The sequence below is a fragment of the Suricata suricatta genome, chromosome 15 (assembly GCF_006229205.1).
Source record: "Suricata suricatta isolate VVHF042 chromosome 15, meerkat_22Aug2017_6uvM2_HiC, whole genome shotgun sequence".
Taxonomy (NCBI): domain Eukaryota; kingdom Metazoa; phylum Chordata; class Mammalia; order Carnivora; family Herpestidae; genus Suricata; species Suricata suricatta.
In genome coordinates, this window is record NC_043714.1 from 66258253 (window position 1) to 66267619 (window position 9367).

At 41.0% G+C, this 9367-nt stretch overlaps 1 long non-coding RNA gene across 1 annotated transcript; it reads right to left on the reverse strand.

The window, feature by feature from the left end:
* Positions 1-1498: 1498 nt before the first annotated feature.
* On the reverse strand, positions 1499-8414 carry LOC115278906. Its single transcript, XR_003903111.1, has 3 exons — positions 8235-8414; positions 5808-5881; positions 1499-1557 (listed from the first exon to the last, which is right to left on the reverse strand). It is a non-coding gene; the product is annotated as an uncharacterized LOC115278906 (long non-coding RNA).
* Positions 8415-9367: the final 953 nt, after the last annotated feature.

Sequence of the window (9367 nt, forward strand, 5' to 3'; positions counted from 1 at the left end):
AGAGAGAGGGGGACAGAGAATCCCAAGCAGGCTCTGCACTAACAGTGCAGAGCCCAATGCAGGGTTTGAGCTCATGAGCTGTGTGATCATGACCTGAGATGAAATCAAGAGTTTGTCAACCGACTAAGCCACCCAGGTGTCCTGAAGTGTATTGACTTCCTTCAGGTTTTATTATGTTCCCCTGGATACAAGTATACAAAGCTGTGCAATACATATAGTTTCTTTTTTTTAAACTGTTTTTGTGTTTTATTGTCCCCCAGCTTTATTGAGAAAAAATAACATTGCATAAGTTCAAGGCATACAATGCCATGATTTGACATGCATATATATTGAGAAATGATTACCACAATAGGGTTACTAAATACCTCACATTTAGACGTATGTGTGTGTGTTTGTGTAAGAGTGTGTGTGTGTGTGTGTGTGTGTGTGGTGAGAACTTTTGAGATCTACTCTCTTAGCAATTTTTAAGTATACAATACAGAATAGTATACTTAACTATAGTTACCACACTATACATCAGACCCAGAACTTACTCATCTTATACCTGTGAGTTTGTAACCTTTGAACACCTAGTATTCCATATGAAATTCTTTGCCTTGACTTCTCCTATTGTAAGATAATGATTAAGAAGGAAAAGAAGGTGAAAGAAAGAGGAAGAGAAGGAGAAGAAGAAGTTGATCAATTGAACTCTTCATTTGTTTGGGTCTCATTTCTGTAAATAGGAGATCTACCAGCTGGCATGAGCACTGGGCTGACCACAGGCTTCACAGTGACTAAAGTCATCACCAGTTGGTGCTTCTGGAGGCAGTTCTGTGCCTCCACTGGCCTGGTTATCATATCCTTTCCATCCATTTTGGGTCTATGGTTTAACCACCCTGGTTTTCTTTCAGTTCCTCAAATAAGTCATGCTCCTTCTTACGATGTGATTTTGCAAGCATTGTTTCCTTCCCTGGGAGTATAATAATTCCCCTCCGTTCAATTGGTTAATTGTACTCATCCTTCGGCTTTGCCCTTAAGCATCAACTTTCTCACTTTTGACTCCAAAACTAGGGTATGTCCCCTGATCACTCTTACATTGTGTTCTCTGTGGCAGTTGACCACTCTACAACTTAGTATTTGTCTGTCTGTTGATAGTCCCAGTAGACTATCAGCTCTAGGAGCGCAGGGATGGGGTCTGTCCAGGTGGTTTCTGTATTCCCAGAACCTAGCAGAGTACCTGGCCATAGTTTTTACTTCATCAATAGTGGGTGAACAAAAAAAGGAGATTTTCTCTTAGTAAAATAATAAAAATGAGCTTAAAGGCTGCTTTTCCAAATGACTTTCTGGGAAACATACTACACACATAAAATTCTGAAATGAATCAGGCTACTTTTAAATCTAAACCAAGTAACGTGCTGTCCCATTTCACAAGTGAAGAGTCAGAGCCGGCAAAGACCTGCTACAGAATCTCCTGGTCATGAGTCAATGGTGGGGACATCCTCTTATCTCACCCTGCTTGCTTTGGGGTACTTTTTGTTGGATGTTGACATGATGTTGACTTGGCCATGAGCCCTTGTCCTAAAGGAAAAGGGAATAACATTAGACTTGGAACCCTGGTTCAGCTGCTATAGGAGCTAAGCAATCTTGAGAAACCCTTAGTTTCAGTTTCCTAACTCATGAAATGGAGAGAATATTATCTTTCTAGAATGTACTTATAGAGCTGTTCACAAGATTCAAACATGCTAATGTGGGTAGAAGTGCTTTCCAAAGAGACTGGTACAAAGTGGGTGCTCAAAAATTTTTAACTGGCATCTAGTGCTTTCCTAGGATGAGGATTCATTTCAAATGCTTAGAACATGTTTCATTTGAATGAATGAGTCAGTCATTCCATTAATAAAGAAAAAGAGAACCTTATCTTTTGCAGGTGGATGAAAAGGCTGATTAAAAATTTCCTGGCCCAATGGTGGAGACCTGAAGACAACTATTTGGTTCCCAAATTGTTAACATGCACCATCTTCACAGTGTGAGAGGTTGGGCAAAAGATCAGTGCCCAGTGGGACCACACTGAATGAGGCCACTCTTTCAAGAGTCTGTGGGTGACTTATTCATCCTTAGCAAATGAGACATTATTAAGAAGTTTGTCTCTGTAGAATCAGACTTTTTGTTAGAGACTCTATTTTTAAGCAATTTCTACACCCAATGTGGGGCTCAAACTCATAACCCTGAGATCAAGAGTTGCATGGCTTCATGACTGAGCAAGCCGGGTGCCCAGGGATCAGATAGTTTTTGAGTTCCTACTATGCCAAGCACACTATTAAACACTTTTCGCCTGCTATTTTGTTTACTCATCCTTTTCCTCTTTTCTTCTAAGTTTATTTGTTTATTTTTTAGAGAGAGAGAGAGCATGAGTGGGGGTGGGTAGAGGGTGGGGAAGAGAGAAAGAGGGAGGGAGAGAGAAAATTCCAAGCAGGCTCTGCACTATCAGTGAAGAGTTCAATGAGGGGCTGAAACCCACAAACTGTGAGATCATGAGCTGAGCTCAAATGAAGAGTCAGATGCATAATCAACTGAGCCACCCAGGCACCCACCTATTCTTTATAAAAATTTATTTATTTATTTATTTATTTTGAGTGAGAAAGAGAGAGAAAGAATGCAAGTGGGGGAGAGGAGAAGAGAGAGAAGGAGAGAGAATCTTAAGCAGGCTTCATGCTCACCTTGAAGCCCAGTGCAAGGCTTAATCTCATGACTCTGGGATCATGACCTGAGCCAAAATCAAGAGCTGGATTCTCCACTGACTGAGTCACCCAGGTGCCCCTACTCATCCTATTTCTATGATGAATTATCACCCCATTTTAATGATGAAGAAATTTAGATTCAGAGTTGAACAGCTAGTAAATAGAGAGCTAGAATTTGAATCTAAGTCTGTCTGAAGACAAATGCCATGCACTTCCAACATATTGTATTCTCTCCCCAGTAAAGTTCATTCTGTGGAGAGTTAAGCCCAAAAGCATAGATTGGAAAACTTAGTCCAGTTTTATTATTAATAATAGTAACCATTAATATTTATTATTATTGCCTGATAGCTTCAGAAACCACCAGTTTCCTTTGGAATGTAGAATTTTCCATTTCCTTGTATAGAAGCTCACTGTCTCTGATTTTCTTTCTCAGTTTGATAGTGCATCAAACCCCTTGGCCAGAGAGGCTGGTTAGTGGAGTGGGGAAAGCACTGGACTAGGGACTGCTTTGAAGCCCTGAGTCTCTCCTTTGTGTGACTTTGGGGGAATTCATTCACCATCTCTGAGCCTCATTTTGCTTATGTGTGAAATGAGGACAATTATGCTACTTACTTGCCTACCTTTATGGATTTTTGTGAGGATCTATCAAGGTGATTGTTATGCAAGGTTGTGCAAAAGACTCCCTTTCTTATTCTAGGGCAGAGTTGCCACCTTGCTCCTACTTTCTCAATGCCTATAGATCCTCTTGGCATCTTATACCCGATGTGACTTTTGGTTAGTGGACACAATAGCAAAACCTCTCTTGCTAATGGCTTATGCATTCTGAAGTGTTTCCCTTTTTGCATAGAGGAATGTGTTCCAATTGGAGGAGATGTGATTCTATTTTGAGGTTGTAGACTCAAGGCGCCACTAACCAGATTCATCTGCTCTCATTGACATAAAGTGAATCTTTCATTTGTGGATAGCCTTGCTACCTCAATCCCATCTGTTACTACAGCCCATGGCTTTATCTGGAGAGTCGTGTCACTGTCAGAATCAAAGCCAAATATTGCAGGGACTAATGGCTTCACTGAGGCGGTCATTTCTGTGACCAGAGAAGCCTCCTCTGGGGCTTTCTGTCACTGTCAGAGACCCTTGATGGAATTACAACCCTTTAGTTCATTTCTGCTCTCATTTATTGTTTGAATAAGCTCTGTACCTAGCTCTCCGCGCCTTATCTGAGGAGACAGAGACAGCCATGAGTGAGTCATAGGGTCCACTCAATTGCATTTCCACAATTTTATTAGGGTGGCTGGGTAGATTAGCTTTGGTAAGCATGGAATAAGTGTCCTGAATGTTTGTCAGAGTCTCCCATATATCCTAGCATAATTTTGTAATTTTCACAAAAGCATCTGTGGAAAGAGAGCACAGTAGGGAACTAGGTGACCTGAATGGTTGGCTCATGATTCTGCTAATCCCAGGGGTAGCCTTGAGTATGGCCAGAAACCCTATGGTCTTGGTTGGTGGTATGGGCAAAGTACCATGGGAACTGGGGCTTCACAAGTGAGTGGCAGGCTAAATTTCTCTAGGGGGCCATTTGAGAGTTGGGCTTTAAATGATGAACTTGATTTCAGCAGGCAGACAGACACAAGGGCAAGGGGTGTTCTTCATGGTGGGGGGCGGGCACTGACTGAAGAGAGCAAAGCAAGGTGAACACTGACAGTGTGGTTCAGGTACATCTTAGATTGTTATGAGAAGGAAAGCTGTGCTAGTGAAGTCTAGAGAGGTAGAAGCTTGAGACTAGATCATAAAAAAACCCTCAAGGACCAAGCTTAGTGGTTGTGCTGGGCAATAGGCAATGCCCAAGGACTGCTGAATGTGGGAAGGTAGGGAGGGAACATGATTCAAATTTTTCTCACTAAGCAGCCAATATCCAATATAAGGTTTTCAACTCAGCAAATACCTTACCAGGAAGCCAAACGGATGATTTGTTGCTCACGTTAGCCCCACATGATAAGTAAATATCCCTATTTAGCAGATAGAGAGGCTGAGGCTTGGTGAAATTAAACACTCAAAGATACACTACTCAAAGGATACAGAAGCTAAAAATAATATTTCAGTATCATGCTTCATATTTCTGCTTGATAGGATCCTGTTGAAGTCTAACTGACTTTAGTTAAGCTTAGGTAACATTTGCTCTGATGCATTACAAGAGTTTAGATACTCATCAGAGATTCTGAAATGGAAAGAAGCCAACACTACATCAGTATGCTTCAGAGTCATTAATAATTAGTGGAGATATCATTGGTCCCCTTAATCATTTCTTACTCAGAACCAATGTATCATTATTATCCCTGGCTCTTAGCCAGACTGGAACTTGTCTAAAGAATGCTGTGCAACTAAAATTTTTTTAAACAATTTCAAAGTCAGCTCTCATAATATAGAGTTTAGCCACTGATTTGAATGCCACAGTGGAGGCCTGAATGATTTTGGGAGAGAGGAAGAAATTTTAGTCTTCACAAATACCTTCATAGTGAGTGACACTTTTACCTATACCTGCAAATAAACCCTGAGAATTCATTCGCCTAGCTCCAGTTTAACAAGGGTTACCATGTTGCATGTCAGGGCAGGAAATGGTGAAACTATGAAAGAACTGGATACTTATCTCCTGAGCTGCATTTCCAATCATTATAAAAATTAAAAGCTATGCTTTTAATTGGGAGTGGGCCAACTAGGGGTGAAGTATTCAATCTGCAACTCATGCGTGTAAACTTTGGAAGGTTATTTACATGTTCTGGATCTCAGTTTTCACACTTTTAAGGTGAATTTAATAACTCCTTCTGTGTAGAGGTGTCATGAAAATGTAGTTTGCACACATACATAGAGACTGGATCCTGATAATAAGCACTTATAAAAAATTATGTTAATCTGGAATTAGTTCTCCCAAGTCCTGGATGTTTTGTTTGTTTGTTTTTTCTTCAAAAAATTCTATTGTAGTGACTCTCTTGTTTACATTCTAGATTCCTCTCCAGACCCTTGTAATATTGTTTTGGGTAAACTTTCCCAAAACATGAATTTCTCTGTTATCCCTTCCTGTCTGTGATGCCTACTTACCATATCACCAGCTTCTGAAACTACTGTGTTGGGGATCCGGGTTGAAGTCAAAGGCAGGTACCCTTCAAGGCATCCTGATATAAAAATAAATGAGTTATTGAAATCACATTTTTGGGCTCCCCCAAAGTCATTTTCTCCCAAGATATAAATGACATCCTAAAATATATAAAAACACACTTGATGGAAAACCAGACTAAAGATTGAACTTACTTAAAATAAGTTTTCTTAAATTTCATATGAAACAACCATTATATATTTATACCTAAGGCACTAAGAATTAGTAGCAAAAAAGAAAAAGTCCCTCAAATTCTAAAACATTACATGTTTCTTTTCAAAATGTGTTGATTCACTTTCAACATCATTGGATTTCAGTGGGGGACTGTCAATGTCTTCTGCTCTTGACATTAACACCTCCTCTCCTTTTCTTATCCACAGCCACACCTTCATCCTCTGGGTTGTTCAGAAATTCCAAGAAATTTTCCTGCTACCACACTGACTGGAACAGTCTAGAATGCACTATCACTGATAACAACAGAAGAGTCTCAAAGCCACAGAGGCAGGCAGCCCAGGAGCAAGCCCTTGATCTACTCATTTCTGCTCAAAGAGATTATACAAGTTACTAAGCCTTGGTCATAGGTCAAGTGTTGTGGGAAAGAGAGTCTGAGAGTCTGAGAGTCTGAGGTTTGCACGGAGGTAGCTAACTGGGAAGCAGGCTCGGGTATAGCATCTGTGATGAGAAGGCAAGCAGGACTGAGCAGAGGGAGAAGCTGCGCCATGATGCAGTTTCAGTGGAACTGTCTATCCCACAGAGGACTCTGGAGCTGGATGGTTCTCAGAGTCGTCCCAGTAGAGGACAAGTGGTGGGGCATTTGTGCATCCACGTTGACCAGAGATGCAGGCTGCGTTCTGAGAAAGGATATGAGATGAAAATTCTATCTGTCTGGATCTGGGGGCAGCCGCCAGAGCTCCTGGGAGCAGGTGTTTCCATCCTGAGGGGGCCCCTGGGCAGCCTGCCACACATTCACCTACATGCTCAATATAGTCTGGGATCAATGGGGTCTCCTTGGCCTCTCGATCTAAAATTTCAACCCTTTAATTTCATATGCCCTCTACCCCATCTCGCTTATATCCATAGTATTTATCATAAACTCACATATATTTTATATTAACTTGTCTACTGTCTTTATGAAACTACTCTGGAATGAACTCCAAGCTACTAGAGAGCAAAGACTTTGTTTTGCTCATGACACTATGCCCAGTCCCAACAGGCGTTGGAACAGGGTGAAATAAATGAATAAATGAAACACAGACTGAGTGTTGACTCTATGGGAAGCACTCACATTGTAAACACTCACAGTAACTAATATAATTTCTACCAAAACTCTGTAGGGAAACCCCTATTATTATCCCCATTTTAGAGATGAAGACACCAAGTCAGAAAAAGTTTAATGATCTTGCCAGGGTTATTGAGCTTAGAAGTATTATATTCAGGAACAGAACCAGGCAATGGGATCCATACCCACCCTCTCTAGCAGACCTGGTTATTTCTTCCCTTCCTACTGTCCCCTCTTTACTGTCTCTGGGAATACACGTATGATGATCACATCGCTGCCTGATCCAGATATTGTGGTGACATTTTTGAGGTTTTATAGATTCACACTAAAAGGGGAGAGCTCAGCTGAGTTCAAATCCTTGCCCTCTCTTCCCATGCTCTCAATTCTAACCTTCAGGACCTGTGGGGTATGGGGTTCTTCTGAATGCATTATCTCATTTGATTAGCCTGACAGCCCAGATCTGGCAGCCCAGGAATCTGGGCCGTACAAGGATGGCTGTGTGCAGTTTATTGATGAGCAAACAGAGGTTCAAAGAAGTTATGTGAAGCTATTTAGAAGCAGCATTGCTGGTTGTAAGTCCTATGTTTCCTCTCTCCTGCTCTTTCTTTTTCCTCGTTGGAGGCTGGAAGGAAGAAATTAAGCCTGGAGCATTTCTGCTGCCCAGATGCAGTGAAAGCACTTGGAACACTGATGAGCATTTCTCGGCTTCTCTCCACTTCTCAGGAAATTGAGGCAAAGTGAGGTTCTATGATTTACCCAGGTTATATATCGATGTCACTGTGTCTGGGATATTCATTTCAAGGCTCTCACGCTTTTTAGCACCTCAACTGCTTCTTCCAAGTTAACAATTCTGAGGTTTACTTCAAGGTTGCATTCTCCTCTCCTGAGTGCCTGTGTTCATCAAACTCCACATCTAACTTCTGAAGTAGCAGTGGCATTATCTTCATAATATAGACAGAAAATACAAGCCCTAGAGAGATTTAATAATTTGCTCAAGGCCATGCACTAATTATTTGAAGAGGTGAAGTTTCAAAGAGGATCTTTCAGATCCTCAAACTCTAGCTTTATTAATGAGAAGCTTGAATTATATTACCTGACACATTTCTCCTAACTTGAGGCTCTAGGAATATTTGAAAAATTAGCTGTCTAATGCCAGACTAGTGAGTAAGAAGCCTGTAGTCGAATTGTCTAATTTGAACATGTTCCTGAGTCATCTGGGGAGTAGCTGGCCAGTCAGTCGAGATGACCACTTAGATTTCTTAGAAAGATAATCTAAAACAGCATCTGTAGCATGTGAATGTCAGCTCTCCGACAGAAAAGTAAGATGTGGTTGTATTTACCGTTAGGAACTCACCCTACTATGAGCTCACAGAGCATTGCTAAGGAGATCTGGGGCCGTGTTGATATGCTGGTATATATTGCATCCAAAACTAATTCAGCTATGTTTTGCCTGATAATAATATTTAGCCTTTTTTCATCAAGTATTTATTAGATTAAAATGTTAAGTTTCTACGTGATTAAGGCGAGTGACCGGTGGATGGATAAACCAATTGGCATAAGGATGGTGGAACATACGGCAGGAATCCTCTTCTCTTTTCTCTGCTGCTAAGTTGTTGGGGCCTTTGGGGGACTCCCTCATTGGCTCTCAGTTTCGTTGTGTGGACATGAGATAAAGGGCATTTTTAGGCATTAATTAAGAACTTTAAATTTACAGGGGGCACTTGGGCAGCTCAGTTGGTTGGGCGTCCAACTTTTGCTCAGGTCATGATCTCACAATTTGTGAGTTCAAGCCTTGAATCAGGCTCTGTGCTGACAGCTCAGGGCCTGGCCTGCTTCGGATTCTGTGTTTCTCTCTCTCCCTGCCCCTTCCCCAGTTGTGTTCTCTCTCTCTCAAAAATAAATGAACACTAAAAAAAATTTTTAAGGAACCTTAATTTACAAACCTGACTGGGAGGGATAACAGAGAAATTCTTCATGTTTTGGGAAAGTTTTCCTGAAACAATATCACAAGGGTCTGGAGAGAAATCTAGGACATAAACAAAAAAGTCACTACAATAGAATCTTTTGAAGAAAAAACAAACAAAACATCCAGGACTTGGGAGAACTAATTCCAGATTAACATAATTTTTTATAAGTGCTTATTATCAGGATCCAGTCTCTATGTATGTGTGCAAGTTACGTTTCATGACACCTCTACACAGATCAAGTTATTAAATTCCACAGTGA